The sequence below is a fragment of the Oncorhynchus masou genome, chromosome 11, assembly GCF_036934945.1.
Source record: "Oncorhynchus masou masou isolate Uvic2021 chromosome 11, UVic_Omas_1.1, whole genome shotgun sequence".
Classification (NCBI taxonomy): domain Eukaryota; kingdom Metazoa; phylum Chordata; class Actinopteri; order Salmoniformes; family Salmonidae; genus Oncorhynchus; species Oncorhynchus masou.
The window spans coordinates 21,578,777-21,603,902 of NC_088222.1; the positions used below are offsets into that span (position 1 = coordinate 21,578,777).

At 42.8% G+C, this 25,126-nt stretch overlaps 1 protein-coding gene across 1 annotated transcript in view; it reads right to left on the minus strand.

The window, feature by feature from the left end:
* LOC135548310 (bone morphogenetic protein receptor type-1B-like) overlaps positions 1-25,126 on the minus strand; it is a 135,963-nt gene that overhangs the window by 70,238 nt on the left and 40,599 nt on the right. Inside the window, exon 3 of the mRNA XM_064977776.1 lies at positions 16,868-16,944. The gene's annotated coding sequence lies outside the window, so the exon portion shown is untranslated. The remainder of the gene's footprint in view (positions 1-16,867; positions 16,945-25,126) is intronic.

Below are 25,126 nucleotides of genomic sequence, written 5' to 3' on the forward strand. Positions count from 1 at the left end.
CGCTTGCTCATCAAACTGTCTAAAATGTATTTTAAAAATATAACAGGGTTTGGCTTTGGTCATTTTTGTATTTCAAACACAAGCAATTGTACAGTGATCACTGACATCATTACAGAATATCCTAGTCAATGTGTATTTGTGAGGGGTATTCGTTAGAAGAATCCCCAATAGCGTTGATTTGTTAGGTGCTCTGGGATTCGTGATTCAGGCTTGTAGGAGGATTAATTAATTGCGCGAGATTCAGAGAGTCACACAGAGATAACGTGTCCCAGTTCAAATGTCCTAAAAATAATGAGTAATTTAGCTTGTGCAGGACATCAGAAAGAGAGTGAAGTGTGTGTCCCGAAGCTGAGGGTGGTGTGGAGCAGCCAACTACAGTGATGTGGGAGTCCTTATATACGTTCACTTTAACCGAAAGCAATTCAAAATGTTTGGCTTTGGACATCGAGAGAATTTCAGAGGTGTTAAAAATGGATATCAAATGAATTGCAACCCCTCCTCCTTCACTCATGCGATTCGTTCTAAAAACCATCTACCCATCAATAGAAATCCAGTTATTTGACAGATTTCTTTAGCCAAGTTTCTGATAAAACCATTATGTCTGCATTTGTCGTATTGGACCATATTCTAATCTACCGGGCCAGAGTTTGGTCCCACATTACCAGAGATCAACAATAAAAGCATGGCAATACATCTCAGATGTCCAATGCATGAGGACTTGGCGGAGCCAGCACCATTGTCAATGACACAGAGAAAAATAAATTGAAGAGTTTAAGATTTTGGAAGTATGCCATCAAGTGTAGGTCCAGTTGCGTTTGAGAATGGTACAAATGTAAATGCAGAGAGAGACCAAGTTCCTGGTGGTATTGACATGATGGTCTTGTCGGAGTGTTAGCAAATTGTAGGGCATAAGGCGAAGATAATTCACTCACCCTTTTGTCATTGAGCCTATTTAATACAGGATGGTATTGAGTAAAGAGCAGGCCCAGTAACAGACACATAATGCCAGTTTTTAGTGGTCTTTCCGCACAGGTGTGCAACGACCAGTAGATCATGTGTAGAATGACGTAGATTTTCCAACGGCGCATCAGGTTTTCCAATCTGACAACCGCTTCTCCCCTCCAAGCCTTCAGTTCGCACCTACGCTTGTGTAGCAGGCCTTGCGCTCAGACAGACACTCCTGACTTGGCGCGCTCTAACTCCAAAGGTGTAGGCTACAGTTTACGAGTGGCCCGAGGCAGAAAAAAAGGCCTTCTCAATCAGAAATCTTTGTACAAGCAATTTTCGTAAAATAGAGACTGACATCTAAAAATAATAGTTGTTATAAACAGCATCCACCTTCACATCAAAAGTGTTTGCTTCTGTAGATAGGACCAGGGTCATTCAAACTCTTCAAACTCAGATCGCAAGGGTCAGACACAAATGGACAGACTGATTGGCTGCCATCTTAGTTTCTGAGCCTAGCCATGCAGTGTGAAGGTTGGGGTGGCCATTCAATGTCATTTCCAGTCACAACTTGCAGACTTGTTTACGGGTTGCTGTGCGTTTTGTTTCCAACCTTACTTTGCTACCTGACAACTTTATGGTTTTTACTTTTTAATTACCGTTTATATTTTTAGTTTTTCCCTCACTCAAATTTTTTCATTCAACTTTTTCACTCCGGACGCTTCATCTGGACATGGTTCATCAGGACTTCCAACAGCCAAAGCTAAGTAGTAACATTAACATGATACCTTCTAATTGCAGTCGCTGTACTCATAATATAAAGGAGAAAGATTGCCTTACCGCGAGGATAGCTGTGCTGCAAGCCCAGCTTCAGACGCAATCGTTAGGCATGAGTATTTTCAGTGTAGGAAAGGATGAAACAGTGTCTGTGCCACCAGTAAGTACAGATAGTAACGTTAGTACAAATCCCCTCTCACAGTCCCCGCAGCCGGACAACTTTCTCATAGCTCCTGGAGAGAAATGCTGGTGTTGAGCATTCAGCCAACAGAAACTTTCAACCGGTTTTCCCCATTAAGCAGCAAGTCGGAGTCTGAGGCCGAGCCTTCTCTGGTCTCTACTCCTCCCGTCCTTCCCACCATTAGCTCTGACAAATTGAAAACCCTAGTCATTGGCGACTCCATTACCTGCAGTATTAGACTTAAAACAAATCATCCAGCGATCATACACTGTTTACCAGGGGGCAGGGCTACCGACGTTAAGGCTAATCTGAAGATGGTGCTGGCTAAAGTTAAAACTGGCGAGTGTAGAGAGTATAGAGATATTGTTATCCACGTCGGCACCAACGATGTTAGGATGAAACAGTCAGAGGTCAACAAGCGCAACATAGCTTCAACATGTAAATCAGCTAGAAAGATTTTGGCATCGAGTAATTGTCTCTGGCCCCCTCCCAGTTCGGGGGAGTGATGAGCTCTACAGCAGTCTTACAACGCAATCGCTGGTTGAAAACTGTTTTCTTCCCCTCTCAAAAGATAGAATTTGTAGATAGTTGGCCCTCTTTCTGGGACTCACCCACAAACAGGACCAAGCCTGGCCTGTTGAGGAGTGACGGACTCCATCTTAGCTGGAGGGGTGCTCTCATCTTATCTACCAACATAGGCAGGGCTCTAACTCCATGATGCCTCACATCTCAAAATAGGGCTTCTTAATGTTAGATCCCTCAATTCCAAGGCAGTTATAGTGAATGAACTAATCACTGATCATAATTTTGATGTGTTGGCCTGACTGAAACATGGCTTAAGCCTGATGAATTTACTGTGATAAATGAGGCCTCACCTCCTGGTTACACTAGTGACCATATGTGCATCCCGCAAAGGCCGAGGTGTTGCTAACAAAAACAAACAACAAAAAAAACAACGTTTTCATCTTTTGAGCTTCTAGTTATGAAATCTATGCAGCCTACTGCATAGTGCTTTGGCAAAGTGGGTGGGGTTATATCCTTCCTGTTTGGCCCTGTCCGGGGGTGTCCTCGGATGGGGCCACAGTGTCTCCTGACCCCTCCTGTCTCAGCATCCAGTATTTATGCTGCAGTAGTTTGTGTCGGGGGGCTAGGGTCAGTTTGTTATATCTGGAGTACTTCTCCTGCCTATTCGGTGTCCTGTGTGAATTTAAGTGTGCTCTCTCTAATTCTCTCTTTCTTTCTCGCTTTCAGAGGACCTGAGCCCTAGGACCATGCCTCAGGACTACCTGACATGATTTAAAAAAAAATGTTTTTAACCTTTATTTAACTAGGCAAGTCAGTTAAGAACAAATTCTTATTTTCAATGACGGCCTAGGAATAGTGGGTTAACTGCCTGTTCAGGGGCAGAACAACAGATTTTGTACCTTGTCAGCTCGGGGATTTGAACTTGCAACCTTTTGGTTACTAGTCCAATGCTCTAACCACTAGGCTACACTGCCGCCTCCTTGCTGTCCCCAGTCCACCTGGCCGTGCTGCTGCTCCAGTTTCAACTGTTCTGCCTTATTATTATTGGGCCATGCTGGTCATTTATGAAGATGACTGGCCACACCACATAGCCTGGTTCCTCTCTAGGTTTCTTCCTAGGTTTTGGCCTTTCTACGGAGTTTTTCCTAGCCACCGTGCTTCTACACCTGCATTGCTTGCTGTTTGGGGTTTTAGGCGGGGTTTCTGTACAGCACTTTGAGATATCAGCTGATGTACGAAGGGCTATATAAATACATTTGATTTGATTTGATTCTATAGCTTAGCAGTCAGATCACACCAACCCTTTCATTAAACACTGAAACAAGCTGAAACACAGCGAAAGAGAGGAGCTGTTGTTCCACACACTTGTAAAACAATATTGCTGAAAAAATAATAATTGCAGCACTTGAGCAATCAACACTCCCTGTACGCCCCACCCCAGCTCTAAAACCTACCATAGAAAACTTGGCTGGAGCACCAGATATACTGTACAACACAGGGGGAGCACTTTTAATACCAAAGAGAGAGAGTCCCTTTAGCATTAATAGAAAACTGCCCTGATGAGCTCAACAGAAATAAATATTTGGACTGCAGCTGAGAACAGTTGTTTTAGATTAAAACGGACAGTTAGACCTTAGGTAGATTTTTTCTTAACATGGTCGTTGTGAGGGATGGAGCTAGAGGAAAAAATATGGTTGCCTTGCCAAGTCAACCAGGAACGTTTAATGAAGTGCTCGTTCCTAGTGTCTGGGCTGCAGTGTGTGGTGTTGGATGGATTGACTGACTCTACTGACTGGACACTGGAAACCAAAGGGTCTAATTAAGGGGGTCCTCTGACGGTCAGACAAAGTTGAGCCGACAGAAGGGTCACTACCCTGGCCCACAAACCTCCTGCGACCTCCACATCTGCCTGGGTGTATTAGCCTAGACGTGTCCGATTGATGTGGACACTCCGAGTCTGAGGCATGGGTACTGACACATACACACTACCTACCACACACTGTCTGGACCTATAGTACTGACAGAACACTATCTACAGTAACACACTGTCTGGACCTACAGTACTGACACAACACTATCTACAGTAACACACTGTCTGGACCTACAGTACTGACACAACAATATCTACAGTAACACACTGTCTGGACCTACAGTACTGACACAACACTATCTACAGTAACACACTGTCTGGACCTACAGTAACACACTGTCTGGACCTACAGTAACACTGTCTGGACCTACAGTAGCACATTGTCTGGACCTACAGTAACACACTGTCTGGACCTATAGTACTGACAGAACACTATCTACAGTAACACACTGTCTGGACCTACAGTACTGACACAACACTATCTACAGTAACACACTGTCTGGACCTACAGTACTGACACAACAATATCTACAGTAACACACTGTCTGGACCTACAGTACTGACACAACACTATCTACAGTAACACACTGTCTGGACCTACAGTAACACACTGTCTGGACCTACAGTAACACACTGTCTGGACCTACAGTAGCACATTGTCTGGACCTACAGTAACACACTGTCTGGACCTACAGTACTGACACAACACTATCTACAGTAACACAATGTCTGGACCTACAGTAACACACAGTCTGGACCTACAGTACTTACACAACACTATCTACAGTAACACACTGTCTGGACCTACAGTACTGACACAACACTATCTACAGTAACACACTGTCTGGACCTACAGTAACACACTGTCTGGACCTACAGTAACACAATGTCTGGACCTACAGTACTGACACAACACTATCTACAGTAACACACTGTCTGGACCTACAGTAACACACTGTCTGGACCTACAGTAACACACTGTCTGGACCTACAGTACTGACACAACACTATCTACAGTAACACAGTGTCTGGACCTACAGTAACACACTGTCTGGACCTACAGTAACACAATGTCTGGACCTACAGTACTGACACAACACTATCTACAGTAACACACTGTCTGGACCTACAGTAACACACTGTCTGGACCTACAGTACTGACACAACACTATCTACAGTAACACACTGTCTGGACCTACAGTACTGACACAACACTATCTACAGTAACACACTGTCTGGACCAACAGTAACACACTGTCTGGACCTACAGTACTGACACAACACTATCTACAGTATACACTGTCTGGACCAACAGTAACACAATGTCTGGACCTACAGTAACACACTGTCTGGATCTACAGTACTGACACAACACTATCTACAGTAACACACTGTCTGGACCAACAGTAACACAATGTCTGGACCTACAGTAACACACTGTCTGGACCTACAGTAACACAATGTCTGGACCTACAGTAACACACTGTCTGGACCTACAGTACTGACACAACACTATCTACAGTAACACACTGTCTGGACCTACAGTAACACACTGTCTGGACCTACAGTACTGACACAACACTATCTACAGTAACACACTGTCTGGACCAACAGTAACACAATGTCTGGACCTACAGTAACACAGTGCTGATACAACAGTATTTACTACTAGGGTTGGAAAGATACCGGTAATTTACTAAAGTTACTCGAATCTTAGTCATTTTGTTGATTGTCATCGATCTTCTGGTAATCTATTTATACTTGAATACATTTAAAAAAAATGTATTCATATATAGTATAAATATTTATATCTGAGTCCATATTGTCCATTAGTTTCTAGTGGATAGACAATATGGTTCTCGAGAAAATAGACGAATTAATAGGAAAAGGCATCTAATCAATATAACTTTTCAAACAATTGACTAGTCTTAACAACTGCCACCAGTTTGATGCCAACACATTGATTGACAACCAATACATATCGGCATAATCAAATAAATAAAGTGTGTAAACAAATATATAACAAATATTTCATGCTGAACCCCTAATATTAAACACCACTTATTCACTAAGTCAGTGTTTCCCAACTCCAGTCCTCCAGTACCTCCACACATTGTTGTCATAGCCCCAGACAAACCTGATTCAACTCATTGAGGGCTTGATCATTAGCTGACAAGTTGAATCAGGTGTGCTTGTCCGGGGCGACAGCAGAAATGTGTGCTGTTCAGGGTACTGGAGGACCGGAGTTGGGAAACACTGCACTAAGTTGACGGTCTAGGATCACGTTTTACAGCTTTCTTATTTAATTATTTCAGATATTTTGCATATGATAAGGCCACAAAGAAGGTCAGAGATAATTACAGACACCTCTGATAATATGAAGTACCCAAAATCGCCACTAGATGTATTGTGATAAATTACATATAATCTGTGAAAGATAACACCATTCTGGTAGTTTACTGGTAAAACTTAGAAAGTTTCTAATTATATACCCTCCCTTTGCAACCCAACATACCACACACAGTACGTAGCCAAGGATGTATCAAGTTGAACACTAGACATACAGTACAGAACAGTTCAGTACCACCATGGACGTATCGTTGACAACCACACACACCCCACCTATAGTCCTGACCCAACACCTAAATATCATCATGGTACACTTTAAACTTGAATCTAAATGGCTACATAGAATAGTGCACTGAATCTCTCTCCCAGACACCTGGATGTCCAACCCTGTCCAATCACAGAGAGGAATGTTTTGTCTGGGCTGTTTATAGCGGTGCTGCTTTGTACAAAGAGCCTTGACACTTGCTACAATAACAGGAGCTCAGTGTGGGTTATTGGAGATCTGGGGGCTCTCCTCTGAGTGAGTGGGACCGGCCTGGCGTACTGTACACAGCAGCGTCAGAAGTTCATGCCCTCCCTGGGGCATTCACACAGTAAAAACAAAGAGATCACACAGGCTGCGCTAGTGAGAGCTACGCTAACGAGGCTGATCGTTACAGTGGCGCCACCTGTCTCCCTCCTCCAATTAGGCAGAACAAGACCAAAGTGCTAATCAACCAGCCGACCAGCCCAGAGGGGAGAGGAGAGGAGATGAGGAGAGAGAGAGGAGAGAGGGGAAGATGAGAGAGGGGAGAGGCGAAGTGGAGAGAGGAGAGGAGAGGAGAGCGAAGGGGAGAAGGGAGAGGAGAGGGGAGTTGTTAGAGGGGAGAAAGAATGGAGAGGGGAGAAGAGGAGAGAGGGGAAGAGGAGAGAGGAGAGGAGAGAGGGGAGATGGGAGAGGAAAGGAGGAAGAGGAGAGAATGAGAGGGGAGAGGGGAGAGAGGGGAGAGTGGAGGAGCGGGGAAGAGGAGAGAGGAGTTGAGAAAGGATAAGAGGAGAGGGGATAGTAAAAAACAATAGGATCAAAGAGAGGATAAAAAACAAGTAGAAAGAGGGAGGGAGGGGAGGGAAAGAGAGCGAGGGAAGGAGGGAAAGAGAGAGAGGGGACGAGGGAAAGAGAGAGAGGGGAGGGGGAGCCAGAGAGCAAAAGCCATGGCAGATTAAGAGACACCTCTTTCTCCAGTTACAGCCCGGGCAAACTGAGACAACATCCAAAGTTAAAATACTTTAATTACGAAACATGAAAGTCAAACTGAGAGTCCTGATCGGTGTGTCTGTGGATGAGCAGATGAATTGTCCAGTGAGAGTAGGAGATGAGAGGGTGAGACGGGAGGGCAAATACAGACTGGCCGCACAGTTGGAATAGGAGCGAGGTGCCCAGAAGGGCTGAGTGCTCCCTGAGGTTCACAGAAGCTGTAATTATGGGGAAAAGGGGTGTGTGTTTACAATATCTCACTCTCCTTAACAAGCACTGATTGTGTGTGTGCAGTGAGCGCGTGTAGGAATGTTTGAGCACAGCCAGAGTGCAGGGAGAGTTCAGGGAAGAGTTTGGTCAACGGACAAAGTGGTTTGTGTCAAACCTATCAAAAACAATATGCACACCGAAATATAAGACTGAGGTAATTGGAGCGTGTTAGATTAGCCAGATAAATGAAACAACATTTTGTTCTGAAGAATAGTATTGCTGCCCAAAATAACTTCTAATGACGGAGACAGAGGCTCAAAAAGACAGGGGTTTTCTATTAGTGCATTAATTCATGTCCTGATAAAAATGTGTGAAGTGTACATATACATTTGTATGTGTGTGTGTGTGCAAGTATGGGTGTGTGTGCGACAAGAAAGAGAGAGTGAGAGAAAAAAGGTAGAGAGAGAGAGAGAGAGAGATAGATCGATAGATAGATAGATGGGCATACTCTCTGCCCCCAACCACAATGAGGGCACACAGCCCTGCCCCCCTGTGCCCCAGTAGGTTTAGGATCATCCGTCACGCTTGGCCTCCCAAACATAGTCTAGTCTCTGTTGGTTCTAGAGGGCCAGTACAGGGTGTAGTGCTGCCGTAGTGCAGAGCTGGTAAAACTATTTCTGGAAAATATATTGTGATAAATTCTATTTAATTACCACTAAAATTCCATGAAAAACGATAGAACAACAAAGTAAATAAATATGTATTGCAGCCTAGGGGGAGGTAAATGGGGGTTTCCTCCCTGTCTTCTCTCTGGCGGTGGCGGTAATGATGAAGAACTGTAGATTACGCCTGTGCACTGAGGAGGCCCGTCAGAGGCTTGACCACTTTGGCCATTCAGAACTTTGAGAAGAAACATCTAAATTCACTGTGTGTATGCCTTGATGTTCATTAAACACAATGGACCCCCTCTTGCGCAGTAGAACCAAGAAACGATATGTGAACACTTAGCCTATTGGCTATTGGTTTGAGACACCGGGCCCGTTCTAGCTTGGTATGTCAGGGTGGGAAATTGGAAATGAGAATTGGGCCAAGTTGGAGGAAGTAATGCATTTAGGTTATATCTTTTTGAAACGCATGAAATACACCACAGAAAAAGCTTGATTTTAAAACAAATATCCCACAATTTTATGTAGGAATAATTTATGTTCACTACATAGTTGCTTTTTTTTATACCAAAAAAAGGCTTGCGACTGGTACTTGGTCAATTGATTTGATGATTTAATATATGCAAATCTAATCAAATCAAATGTTATTAGTCACATGCGCCGAATACAACAGGTGTAGACCTTACTGTGAAATGCTTACTAACAGGCCCCTAACCGACAGTACAGTTTAAATATAAAATATGGATAAGAATAAGAGATAAAAGTAACAAGTAATTAAAGAGCAGCAGTAAAAAATAACAATATATACAGGGGAGTGCCAGTACAGAATCAATGTGCGGGGGCACCGGTTAGTTGAGGTAGAATGTACATGTAGGTAGAGTAATTAAAGTGACTATGCATAGATGACAACAGAGAGTGGTAGTGGTGTGGAGAGGGGGGGGGGGCAATGTGAATAGTCTGGGTAGCCATTTGACTAGATGTTCAGGAGTCTCCTGGCTTGGGGGTAGAAGCTGTTTAGAAGCCTCTTGGACCTAGACTTGGCGCTCCGGTACCGATTGACGTCTGGTAGTAGAGAGAACAGTCTGTGACTTGGGTGGCTGGAGTCTTTGACCATTTTCAGGGCTTTCCTCTGACACCACCTGATATAGAGGTCCTGGATGACAGGAAGCTTGGGCCCAGTGATGTACTGGGCCGTTTGCACTACCCTCTGTATTGGCTTGCGGTTGGAGGCCGAGCAATTGCCACACCAGGCAATGATGCAACCAGCCAGGATGCTCTCGATGGTGCAGCTGTAGAACCTTTTGAGGATCTGAGGACCAATGCCAAATATTTTCAGTCTCCTGAGGGGGAATAGGTTTTGTCGTGCCCTATTCACGACTGTCACCGTGTGCTTGGACCATGTTAGTTTGTACCCTCCTGTAGGTTTTCACTCCAACCCCAGTTGTAACACACCAAGGAACTTGAAACTCTCAACCTGCTCCACTGCTGCCCCATCGATGAGAATGGGGGTGTGCTCTGTCCCCTTTTTCCTGTAGATCACAATCATCTAATTTGTCTTGATCACGTTGAGGTTATTATCCTGGCACCACACCACCAGGTCTCTGATCTCCTCCCTATAGGCTGTCTCGTCATTGACGGTGATTAGGCCTTCCACTGTTGTGTCATCGGCAAATTTAATGATGATGTTGGAGTCGTGCCTGGCCACGCACTCATCAGTGAACAGGGAATACAGGAGGGGACTTAGCACTCACCCCTGAGGGGCCCCTGTGTTGAGGATCAGCGTGGCGGATGTGTTGTTACCTATCCTTACCACCTGGGGGCGGCCCGTCAGGATGTCCAGGATCCAGTTGCAGAGGGAGGTGTTTAGTTCCAGGGTCCTTAGCTTATTGATGAGCTTTGAGGGCACTATGGTGTTAATATAAATCCTATGAATTGATATTTTACCTCTGTTTTCTTTTATTCTATAATAGCAGCGTTGCAGTTCTTGACACACTCAAACTGCTGTGCCTGGAACCTACTACCATACCCCGTTCAGAGGCACTTACAGGAAGGGACCACACCGCTAGGTCTCTGACCTCTTCCCTATAGGCTGTTTCGTCATTGCCGGTGATCAGGCCTACCACTGTTGTGTCATCGGCAAATTTAATGATGGTGTTGGAGTAGGACTATTAGGCTGGAGCCTACAGATATATATATATATACCATGTAGTTGTAGGACTATTAGGCTACAGCCTACAGATACAGTGCCTTGCGAAAGTATTCGGCCCCCTTGAACTTTGCGACCTTTTGCCACATTTCAGGCTTCAAACATAAAGATATAAAACTGTATTTTTCTGTGAAGAATCAACAACAAGTGGGACACAATCATGAAGTGGAACGACATTTATTGGATATTTCAAACTTTTTTAACAAATCAAAAACTGAAAAATTGGGCGTGCAAAATTATTCAGCCCCTTTACTTTCAGTGCAGCAAACTCTCTCCAGAGGTTCAGTGAGGATCTCTGAATGATCCAATGTTGACCTAAATGACTAATGATGATAAATACAATCCACCTGTGTGTAATCAAGTCTCCGTATAAATGCACCTGCACTGTGATAGTCTCAGAGGTCCATTAAAAGCGCAGAGAGCATCATGAAGAACAAGGAACACACCAGGCAGGTCCGAGATACTGTTGTGAAGAAGTTTAAAGCCGGATTTGGATACAAAAAGATTTCCCAAGCTTTAAACATCCCAAGGAGCACTGTGCAAGCGATAATATTGAAATGGAAGGAGTATCAGACCACTGCAAATCTACCAAGACCTGGCCGTCCCTCTAACCTTTCAGCTCATACAAGGAGAAGACTGATCAGAGATGCAGCCAAGAGGCCCATGATCACTCTGGATGAACTTCAGAGATCTACAGCTGAGGTGGGAGACTCTGTCAATAGGACAACAATCAGTTGTATATTGCACAAATCTGGCCTTTATGGAAGAGTGGCAAGAAGAAAGCCATTTCTTTAAGATATCCATAAAAAGTGTTGTTTTAAGTTTGCCACAAGCCACCTGGGAGACACACCAAACATGTGGAAGAAGGTGCTCTGGTCAGATGAAACCAAAATTGAACTTTTTGGCAACAATGCAAAACGTTATGTTTGGCGTAAAAGCAACACAGCTCATCACCCTGAACACAGCATACCCACTGTCAAACATGGTGGTGGCAGCATCATGGTTTGGGCCTGCTTTTCTTCAGCAGGGACAGGGAAGATGGTTCAAATTGATGGGAAGATGGATGGAGCCAAATACAGGACCATTCTGGAAGAAAACCTGATGGAGTCTGCAAAAGACCTGAGACTGGGACGGAGATTTGTCTTCCAACAAGACAATGATCCAAAACATAAAGCAAAATCTACAATGGAATGGTTCAAAAATAAACATATCCAGGTGTTAGAATGGCCAAGTCAAAGTCCAGACCTGAATCCAATCGAGAATCTGTGGAAAGAACTGAAAACTGCTGTTCACAAATGCTCTCCATCCAACCTCACTGAGCTCGAGCTGTTTTGCAAGGAGGAATGGGAAAAAATGTCAGTCTCTCGATGTGCAAAATTGATAGAGACATACCCCAAGCAACTTACAACTGTAATCGCAGCAAAAGGTGGCGCTACAAAGTATTAACTGAAGGGGGCTGAATAATTTAGCACGCCCAATTTTTCAGTTTTTGATTTGTTAAAAAAGTAAAAAGTTTGAAATATCCAATAAATGTCGTTCCACTTCATGATTGTGTCCCACTTGTTGTTGATTCTTCACAGAAAAATACAGTTTTATATCTTTATGTTTGAAGCCTGAAATGTGGCAAAAGGTCACAATGTTCAAGGGGGCCGAATACTTTCGCAAGGCACTGTATATATATACCATGTAGTTGTAGGACTATTAGGCTACAGCCTACAGATAGATATATACCATGTAGTTGTAGGACTATTAGGCTACAGCCTACAGATATATATATATACACCATGTAGTTGTAGGACTATTAGGCTACAGCCTACAGATATATATATACCATGTAGTCGTAGGCCTATTAGGCTACAGCCTACAGATATATATATACCATGTAGTTGTAGGACTATTAGACTACAGCCTACAGATATATATATACCATGTAGTTGTAGGACTATTAGGCTACAGCCTACAGATATATATATATATATATATATATACCATGTAGTTGTAGGACTATTAGGCTACAGCCTACAGATATATATATATATACCATGTAGTTGTAGGACTATTAGACTACAGCCTACAGATATATATATATACCATGTAGTCATAGGACTATTAGGCTACAGCCTACAGATATATATATATATAATGTAGTTGTAGGACTATTAGACTACAGCCTACAGATATATATATATACCATGTAGTTGTAGGACTATTAGGCTACAGCCTACAGATAGATATATACCATGTAGTCGTAGGACTATTAGGCTACAGCCTACAGATAGATATATATACCATGTAGTTGTAGGACTATTAGGCTACAGCCTACAGATAGATATATATACCATGTAGTTGTAGGACTATTAGGCTTCAGCCTACAGATATATATATACCATGTAGTCGTAGGCCTATTAGGCTACAGCCTACAGATATATATATATACCATGTAGTTGTAGGACTATTAGGCTACAGCCTACAGATAGATATATACCATGTAGTTGTAGGACTATTAGGCTACAGCCTACAGATATATATATACCATGAAGTCGTAGGCCTATTAGGCTACAGCCTACAGATAGATATATACCATGTAGTTGTAGGACTATTAGACTACAGCATACAGATAGTCCTACAACTACATGGTATATATCTATCTGTATGCTGTAGTCTAATAGTCCTACAACTACATGGTATATATCTATCTGTAGGCTGTAGTCTAATAGTCCTACAACTACATGGTATATATCTATTAGACTACAGCCTACAGATAGATATATACCATGTAGTTGTAGGACTATTAGACTACAGCCTACAGATATATATATATATACCATGTAGTTGTAGGACTATTAGGCTACAGCCTACAGATATATATATACCATGTAGTTGTAGGACTATTAGGCTACAGCCTACAGATATATATATACCATGAAGTCGTAGGCCTATTAGGCTACAGCCTACAGATAGATATATACCATGTAGTTGTAGGACTATTAGACTACAGCATACAGATAGATATATACCATGTAGTTGTAGGACTATTAGACTACAGCATACAGATATATATATATACCATGTAGTTGTAGGACTATTAGACTACAGCATACAGATAGATATATACCATGTAGTTGTAGGACTATTAGACTACAGCATACAGATAGATATATACCATGTAGTTGTAGGACTATTAGACTACAGCCTACAGATATATATATATAATGTAGTTGTAGGACTATTAGACTACAGCCTACAGATATATATATATACCATGTAGTTGTAGGACTATTAGGCTACAGGCTACAGATATATATATACCATGTAGTTGTAGGACTATTAGGCTACAGCCTACAGATAGATATATACCATGTAGTCGTTGGACTATTAGGCTACAGCCTACAGATAGATATATACCATGTAGTTGTAGGACTATTAGGCTACAGCCTACAGATAGATATATATACCATGTAGTTGTAGGACTATTAGGCTTCAGCCTACAGATATATATATACCATGTAGTCGTAGGCCTATTAGGCTACAGCCTACAGATATATATATATACCATGTAGTTGTAGGACTATTAGGCTACAGCCTACAGATAGATATATACCATGTAGTTGTAGGACTATTAGGCTACAGCCTACAGATATATATATACCATGAAGTCGTAGGCCTATTAGGCTACAGCCTACAGATAGATATATACCATGTAGTTGTAGGACTATTAGACTACAGCATACAGATAGTCCTACAACTACACGGTATATATCTATCTGTATGCTGTAGTCTAATAGTCCTACAACTACATGGTATATATCTATCTGTAGGCTGTAGTCTAATAGTCCTACAACTACATGGTATATATCTATTAGACTACAGCCTACAGATATATATATATACCATGTAGTTGTAGGACTATTAGACTACAGCCTACAGATATATATATATATACCATGTAGTTGTAGGACTATTAGGCTACAGCCTACAGATAGATATATACCATGTAGTCGTAGGACTATTAGGCTTCAGCCTACAGATATATATATACCATGTAGTTGTAGGACTATTAGGCTACAGCCTACAGATATATATATATATATATATATATATATATATACCATGTAGTTGTAGGACTATTAGGCTACAGCCTACAGATATATATATACCATGAAGTCGTAGGCCTATTAGGCTACAGCCTACAGATAGATATATACCATGTAGTTGTAGGACTATTAGGCTACAGCCTACAGATATATATATATACCATGAAGTCGTAGGCCTATTAGGCTACAGCCTACAGATATATATATATATATACCATGTAGTTGTAGGACTATTAATTTACCCCCCAAAAAAGCACTACACTACTGGACCAGTATCTCTGAACCACAGAGCCCTGCTTTACAGCATCACAGTCTAGTTTCTGTTGGTTCTACAAAAGGACCAGTATCATGGCACCACAGACATAGAAATAAAAGTAATAGAATGGGCGTCCCAATCCCCATTCAATTATGGCATAATGGGTGGACTGGTGTGTGTTGTGAGTGTACCCATAAGTGAAAGCTATGGGTACAGGGATGGGTTGGGAGCCACCAAAAATCTGAAATCATACCCACACATGCAGTTAGAGCCGGCTGATGCACCACCGACTGCTGATGCAAAACCGACTGCTGATGCACAACCGACTGCTGATGCACAACCGACTGCTGATGCACAACCGACTGCTGATGCACAACCGACTGCTGATGCACAACCGAGTGCTGATGCACAACCGACTGCTGATGCACAACCGAGTGCTGATGCACAACCGACTGCTGATGCACAACCGACTGCTGATGCACAACCGACTGCTGATGCACCACCGAGTGCTGATGCAAAACAAAAATTCGAAATTCTAACTCTCAACAGTAATTTGAGACCCCGACTGAGTTCCCCAAAAATATAAATAATAATCATAATATTTTTTGGGGGGAGGAAATTGATCTGTGGGCCTGCAAAAGGGGGACGGCTCGTCCCTGATCAAGTCTCTTATGGTTCTAGAGGGAACCACCAATCATAGTCCAGTCTCTGTTACAGCGGGACTCAGCGTGCGATTAATCTAACGTAAAAGGCATAAAAGAAACGCATGAAACTAGATCCCCTGCTAGTCTTGATGAGAAGAAAACAAAAAAAATGTCAGGGATGTTCTCTTCTGCGCTGTTCAACCAAGTCAGTGAATGTGGAGGAGGAGTTAAGATGGAGTGTCATTGTTAACGTCCAAAAGTGGAAGTCGCCACTGAAAAACGGAAGATCCGGTTGTTGGAGACTCAACAGAGGCTAGAGTGCCCTACTCTATAGCCACTCTCGGGTCCACACTCCCCAGTCCCCACCCCCAAGCTCCAGCCCCTCACCCCCAAGCTCCAGCCAATCACCCTCAAGCTCCAGCCTCTCACCACTAAGCTCCAGCCTCTCACCCCCAAGCTCCAGCCTCTCACCCCCAAGCTCCAGCCTCTCACCCCCAAGCTTCAGCCTCTCACCCCTAAACTCCAGCCTCTCACCCCCAAGCTCCAGCCTCTCACCCCCAAGCTCCTACCTCTCACCCCCCTGCTCCAGCCTCTCACATCCAAGCTCCAGCCTCACACCTCCAAGCTCCAGCCTCTCACCCCCAAGCTCCAGCCTCTCACCTCCAAGGTCCAGCCTCTCACCCCCAAGCTCCAGCCTCTCACCCCCAAGCTCCATCCTCTCACCTCCAAGCTCCAGCCTCTCACCTCCAAGCACCAGCCTCTCACCTCCAAGCACCAGCCTCACACCCCCAAGCTCCAGCCAATCACCCCTCTTCTCTACACTTCAACCCTTCACACCCTTGTTTTGTTCCCTTGACCACTTGCCCCGTCTCCAAAATAGAGGTAATAAAGAGAGTAGAGGGTTCACTCACCGATGTTCTTGTGTCTCTCAGTTTTCAGCTCCCAGCTATTCCACACAACCAAGATGTATAACTTGTGAATCGGTCACCTGCCCAAGACGAGAGTGAGACAACAAAATGACATCTCTGACAGACTTCAAAACTGACAATGCTATCCATCAGGAATAAAATCAATAGGGAGAAAGCAAAGTGAAAGGGGGAGAAATAGAGACAGAGAAGGAGAGACTCAAATACACAACATAGAAGGACAGTTAAAGTTTGAGTGGACAAAATGAAGGAGACAAAGAAAGAGACGGAAAGGATACGTATTTTTAGCCTGAGCTACACGTGACTGACTGTCACAAAATATTATTGTGCCATAAGATGTTAGCCTGTTTTCCACGGTCACACACAGTACTGGAGTCACACAGCTGTTCTTGCAGACACATTGTATCACAACACCGGTAGAAATGTACGGTGAGGAGGAGAGGTGTTCTGGGCTTGTTCTCTTTCCTCTTCCAGCCATCAATCAATCCATCAACTAATTCATCACATTTTATATACAAAGACCTTTTCAGATCAACATTTGTCACAATGTGCTTTACAGTGACCTGGACTAGAACCCAATGGGCAAGCAGAAGCACATCCTCTCTCTTCATCATTCTCTCCTTTTCTCTAGTCACCCTGTCCTCCTCACAGGACAATGACTGGAACGTCACACACAGCTCACCTACAGATTACATACAGATTACTTATAACACACACCCAAAATTGCTGTTTGAATGATGGGTGGCCATGTTGTTTCTGTCTGAGTGATGGGTGGCCATGTTGTTTCTGTCTGAATGATGGGTGGCCATGTTGTTTCTGTCTGAGTGATGGGTGGCCATGTTGTTTCTGTCTGAGTGATGGGTGGCCATGTTGTTTCTGTCTGAGTGATGGGTGGCCATGTTGTTTCTGTCTGAGTGATGGGTGGCCATGTTGTTTCTGTCTGAGTGATGGGTGGCCATGTTGTTTCTGTCTGAGTGATGGGTGGCCATGTTGTTTCTGTTTGAATGATGGGTGGCCATGTTGTTTCTGTCTGAATGATGGGTGGCCATGTTGTTTCTGTCTGAGTGATGGGTGGCCATGTTGTTTCTGTCTGAGTGATGGGTGGCCATGTTGTTTCTGTCTGAGTGATGGGTGGCCATGTTGTTTCTGTTTGAATGATGGGTGGCCATGTTGTTTCTGTCTGAGTGATGGGTGGCCATGTTGTTTCTGTCTGAGTGATGGGTGGCCATGTTGTTTCTGTCTGAGTGATGGGTGGCCATGTTGTTTCTGTCTGAGTGATGGGTGGCCATGTTGTTTCTGTCTGAATGATGGGTGGCCATGTTGTTTCTGTCTGAGTGATGGGTGGCCATGTTGTTTCTGTCTGAATGATGGGTGGCCATGTTGTTTCTGTTTGAATGATGGGTGGCCATGTTGTTTCTGTCTGAGTGATGGGTGGCCATGTTGTTTCTGTCTGAGTGATGGGTGGCCATGTTGTTTCTGTCTGAGTGATGGGTGGCCATGTTGTTTCTGTCTGAGTGATGGGTGGCCATGTTGTTTCTGTCTGAATGATGGGTGGCCATGTTGTTTCTGTCTGAGTGATGGGTGACATGTTGTTTCTGTCTGAGTGATGGGTGGCCATGTTGTTTCTGTCTGAGTGATGGGTGGCCATGTTGTTTCTGTCTGAGTGATGGGTGGCCATGTTGTTTCTGTCTGAGTGATGGGTGGCCATGTTGTTTCTGTTTGAATGATGGGTGGCCATGTTGTTTCTTTCTGAATGATGGGTGGCCATGTTGTTTCTGTCTGAGTGATGGGTGGCCATGTTGTTTCTGTCTGAGTGATGGGTGGCCATGTTGTTTCTGTCTGAGTGATGGGTGGCCATGTTGTTTCTGTCTGAGTGATGGGTGGCCATGTTGTTTCTGTCTGAGTGATGGGTGGCCATGTTGTTTCTGTCTGAGTGATGGGTGGCCATGTTGTTTCTGTCTGAGTGATTGGTGGCCATGTTGTTTCTGTCTGAGTGATGGGTGGCCATGTTGTTTCTGTCTGAGTGATGGGTGGCCATGTTGTTTCTGTCTGAATGATGGGTGGCCATGTTGTTTCTGTCTGAATGATGGGTGGCCATGTTGTTTCTGTCTGAATGATGGGTGGCCATGTTGTTTCTGTCTGAGTGATGGGTGGCCATGTTGTTTCTGTCTGAGTGATGGGTGGCCATGTTGTTTCTGTCTGAGTGATGGGTGGCCATGTTGTTTCTGTCTGAATGATGGGTGGCCATGTTGTTTCTGTCTGAATGATGGGTGGCCATGTTGTTTCTGTCTGAGTGATGGGTGGCCATGTTGTTTCTGTCTGAGTGATGGGTGGCCATGTTGTTTCTGTCTGAGTGATGGGTGGCCATGTTGTTTCTGTTTGAATGATGGGTGGCCATGTTGTTTCTGTCTGAGTGATGGGTGGCCATGTTGTTTCTGTTTGAATGATGGGGGGCCATGTTGTTTCTGTCTGAGTGATGGGTGGCCATGTTGTTTCTGTCTGAGTGAGGACACACACACACATGGCACATCTCCTCTCTATATCCCACTGAGACTGAGGGAGGTCATAGTCCTCCCTGACACTCCCCAGGCTCTCTCCCTCTCTCTCAGCAGAGCAGAATGTTCTCCTGGTTCCTCTGCAAAATGGGAGCCCCAGCCAAACTCATTAGATAGTGACACAGATACAGACCCAGCCTCAGATGCACATTTACTTAAAGAACAGTGCTGATGCAAAGTTTGGTAACAGAATGATGTCACAAACAGCATAAACTTTGCATCTGCACTGTTTTTCAAGTAAATATGTTTTTGCTAAATTTTCTGTGGAAATTGTTAAAGGCCCATTGCATGAAAATTCAATTTTCCTGTGTTTTATATGATATTATATAACAGCTGACGAAACTAACACTGCAAAAGTGTGAGATTTTTTTTATCAGTGTTATATCCTGGTAGTTGCTGGTTGAAAATACAATATATATATATATATATATATATATATATATATATATATATATATATATATATATATATATATAGATAGACATTCTAATCAGCAGGTCTGTGTGGGCGGGAGTTTTGGCTTTCCATGGTGACATCACCATGCTGTAAATTTGTTAATAGACCAATAACAAAAAGAGTTCCAAATCTCTCTGCCAATAACAGCTAGTTTTCAGTTTTCCCCTCCCCACTCAGAACACTTCCTGACAGTCCTAGCTGAATTCTTGCTTAAGAAAGAGGTTTTCCTCAAAATTATTTTTTCCCATTTTAATGGAATTTATTACAGTAAGGTACTTAATTGTTAACCAGAAATTATATGATACTGATATAAAAATGGCTGCATTGGGCCTTTAAAAGTAGTCCTTGTCCATAAAGTTGTATGGTTTGTTTAACTTTGCAATCTTTGGATTTTGTCTCAGTGTCACTCTGTTACCGTTGAATTGCCCATCTGCTGTTCTACTGAACTCTTCCTGAACCCAGCAGCACCAACTAACCCATTGGAGGACAACACAACATCAACAAATGCACTGCCCACTTTTATCCAGCTGTGTAATGACAAACACAACAGAACACAAACATACGTTATTTAATCACCATCTTGATTGAACAATTCTCTGCCGACTCATGTCCTGTATTTCCACCTGTTGTTTCTCCGTTGTCACCACTGTTGTGGGTGAGACTGGTCCATAGGTATTGTAAAAACAAGTGATGTTTTAACCACCTCCTCCTCCTCACCCTCTTTTCCATCCTGCTCTGAGGACCGTGTCTGAGTGTTAAACCATCTGTTGCAGTGTCTCCTGCGATGGGAAGCCTGTGGGCCCTGAAATCCTGGCAGGGAAACCCTGTGTCTGGTCTGCTGGCTGACTAATGGCTCATTTGTCAATCAGATGCTGCATTCCTTAATTAGGAGAAATGCTCAGTTTGGGTCTTGCCCCAGCCCAGTGGAAAAGACAAGATGTATTTAGGGTGGCAGGGTAGCCTAGTGGTTAGGACGTTGGACTAGTAACTGGAAGGTTGCAAGTTCAAATTCCTGAGCTGACAAGGTACAAATCTGTCGTTCTGCCCCTGAACAGGCAGTTAACCCACTGTTCCGAGGCTGTCATTGAAAATAAGAATTTGTTCTTAACTGACTTGCCTAGTTAAATAAAGGGAAAAAAACAAAAGATTACAGTACAACTCACTCTCTCACTCTGCTCTGGAGTTGTAAGGCTTAAAATGCTATTATGTAGATTGATAAAATGTGTACAGTCTGTGTTAATCACATGAATAGCTTCCAACATAACACTTTATAGATTCACAAAGTTTGATCAACATTTGAAACACAAATGAAGTCAACAACCTAAAGTCTATAAATACATATCCACAGTACCACACTCACATCTGTCCCACCCTCCACTCTGACAAAACACATGGTGGAAAAACAGACACCTCCTCTCCTGTGTGTCTGCTGAGAAAACAATGTCCAAATGCAGCTCTGAGGGGTATACTACAGAACAGGATCAATGATTTAGCCAGGAAGCATTGATGAACAACAAGAAATGCTGATTTTCTGATTCATTAAGAAAGCGAAGCATATATATTCAGCACCAGTCAAAAGATGGGACACGCCTACTCATTCAAGGATTTTTCTTAATTTTTACTATTTTCTACATTGTAGAATAATATTGAAGACATCAAAACTATGAAATAACACATAATCATGTAGTAAGCAAAAAAGTGTTAAACAAATAAAAATATATTTTATATCTGAGATTCATCAAAGTAGCCACCCTTTGCCTTGATGAGAGCTTTGCACACCACTCTTGATATTCTCTCAACCAGCTTCATGAGGTAGTCACCTGGAATGCATTTCAATTAAAAGGTGTGCCTTGTTAAAAGTTAATTTGTGGAATTTCTTTCTGTCTTAATGCATTTGAGCCAATCAGTTGTGTTGTGACAATGTATACCGAAGATACCAAGTCCATATTATGGCAAGAATTCAATTTAGCAAAGATAAATGACAGTCTGTCATTACTTTAATAATTCTTGATTGGTTATACGCTGAGCTTTCATGAAATTGATTTAGATATTCTTGGAGCAATACAGTACTCTTAATACACTATATTAAATCTAATGCATTCAAATCTAAGATCACTCTGAGCCAGCGAAAAGACCTGGGTTTCACAACTCTAAACTCTAAAGGGCCTTTGCTCTATGTCACGTTCTGACCATCGTTCTTGTGTGTTTTCCTTGTTTTAGTGTTGGTCAGGACGTGAGCTGGGTGGGCATTCTATGTTGTGTGTCTGGTTTGTCTATTTCTATGTTTGGCCTGATATGGTTCTCAATCAGAGGCAGGTGTTAGTCATTGTCTCTGATTGGGAACCATATTTAGGTAGCCTGTTTTGTGTTGGGTTTTGTGGGTGATTGTTCCTGTCTTTGTGTTTGTGGCACCAGATAGGACTGTCTTGTTTTATAGATTGTTGTATTTTCATCTTTATTAAAGATGTACAAAACTAACCACGCTGCATTTTGGTCCCGCCTCTCTTTCACCAGAAGAAAACCGTTACACTCTAGCTGCTGTTTCTTCATGGATCAACCTAAGTCATTGCTTAGCTAGGGAGTTTACTCACTCAATCAGTGGCTGATTAAAATGTATGGCGGAACAATAACCACCTTTGGAGTTGTGCTTGTTACAACGCCAAACCTTCAGGAAAACATTACAGATATGAGTAGGACCACATACTCATCATAATGCTGTATAGTAGTTGGTGAGTTGCAATCATTGAGGCAACCGCCTTCTGTCCTTCCAGATACACAGAATGGAACCGAAAAAAACATGTCATTTGATTAAGCAGGCTAACAGCTAATGAATTCAGAATCCAGAACCAAATCTAGACTCTCATGCGATACAAGTCTGTCACAGGAGATTAACAAATCACATGACTTTGGAGTGATTACATCCCCTGATTTGATTGCTCAGGCATTAAGACATTTGATTATCTCAGGTATTAAAACATCACACATTACTATACCCAGGACGCACAATATATGGGAAAGGCTACAACAAGCAACATTAAGTACTCTGACAGCCTTACAGTTGGACCCTGGATTCATATAGTCTCTCTAGATCAGTGGTAATCACATTTTTTAGCAGGGACCTCATTTTTTCAGCCAGAATTTCTGGGGAACCCATTTTTTTCTCCAGAATTTCTGGCAACCCCACCCCATCCCAAATCTAATGACACAGCCTTAAAATCTGTACATTTCGATTTTTAAAACAACAAATAACCTTCAATTCATTACATTTTCATATTGTTTTTATCAGATTACCACACAACCATCACACCACTCTCTTAAAACTGCCTCTATTGTGTTCACATGCATTCTTCATGTCAGGCTATACGTCATGCAAACTTTCACTTACTTTTTGAAGACCATTGTCATGCTATGAGACAGACAATATTATTGTTTTCTAAAGGCATCTAGGTAGTTATTAAGAAAACATATGTTCACACACATATTTTGTAAAGGCATTGAGCTAGCTGGTGCTGTAAGTTAAAACAAGTTAAGTTTCATGTTTGCTTTCTGTAAAACTCTGATCAATATCAATCAACAATCAAAATTCGGCAAGCATTTTATATAAAATTCAATGTCCAGACTCCCTTGACAATATATACCACTCTTAATAGAGCACCACTTATCAGTGTGATGTCATCCTAATATAGTAGACTGACACCTCTCCATTGAAGTTCACCTCTTTTTACCTCTGGTTTTGGAAGGGTACTTTCCTCTCCACTCCAGGCACCACTTGTGTCTACTCATAAAACCCACTCTGATTCCATGGCAGCGCATTGAATTCCACTGAATAATTGTGTTCTGTTTTTTTTTTTTTGCACTCTTAACAGTTGGCTGTGAGGGCTGGAAACTGGCTGGCATGAGTGTCTCATTCATTTCTATATATCACCATGCCTGCTGCACTACAATATAACACAACATGAAGAGACCACAGTGTCCTGCTATGCCTATGTTTGAACAGTCACTATATACATCACTAGAGGATAATACACATACTCTTCCTACCTGTGTAGAATGGGTGTGTTTACTTAGGATTAGTTTACTGTTATAATAGCTGGTGTGAGAGTAGTTTGACTAGTGTTTCAGCAAACATATTTTGGTCATTAGGAAATAAGATGACATATCTGTGTGAGTGAGGAGGAGAAGCAGGTTTAAAGGAAGGTAGTGGGCACTGTTACAAATGCTAAACACATTGTCCAGGTTCATTCTGGAAACAAATGGACCAAAGTTCTCCTCACTACATACGTTCTCCTCACTCCATACCTTACAATCATTTCCCCAGATGTCAAAGGAAACTGCTGGCACTGAATACTGCCATGTGTACCGATAGCATCAAACTGCAGACTTCATGGAAGTAGCACAAAGAGATAGGGGAAGAGGACATGTGGTGATGTGAACACACATGTATACAAGGTGTGTGAACGCTGTAGTGAGCTCGCCTACTTCAGACAGATCTCTGGTCATGCGTCTTCTACCATTACTTGACCTATCACAGAGCAGATTCAAAGTGGATGCTTTTGGTGATTGGAGTACGTCATGACAAAATCGCAGTATTTTTAGCATATTCAGCTGTTCTGTTAATAAGAATAGGTCTGCCGCAACACGTACTGGACACAAGGGAAAGTAAACATAAAAAAAGGGAGAAGAAGGAAAATCTAACCCAACCCAGTCTACATAACAGATGACCAAACTGTAAGGGAATGCAATGTCCCTGTCGGCATTACATGGAGTCTGTGTGACTATCAGACCAAACCATATGGGCAGGATGGCAGGCTCGGTGGGCACAGGTGCCAAGTGGCAGGCAGCTGGCAGGTCTGGTCCCCTTAGGTAGAGTAAACCTCAGGTGCACATCACACAACATATACACTAGTGGGGCAAGGGTCAGCTGTTTGTACGGGGGAAAATGTTTTGCAAAATTTCCAAATTACATCAGTTTGACTGTTTGTATGGAAATAGAAAGCTGTGAAGACGACCCAACATGTTTCTGATAAGATTTTAGTTCAGCTTGGATGCATATTTTATGTGGTTGAAATGCTATCAGCTTTTATAATGCTGATAAAGAGAGCACCTCTACAGATGGTATCTAATTGAGCATTCACATTCACATTCTGATGCTGAAAGAAAGAACAACATGGATTTGTGCATGAGGCAGATGCGGTGAGACTTGAGTTCACCATCAGATGGAACACTGTGTCCC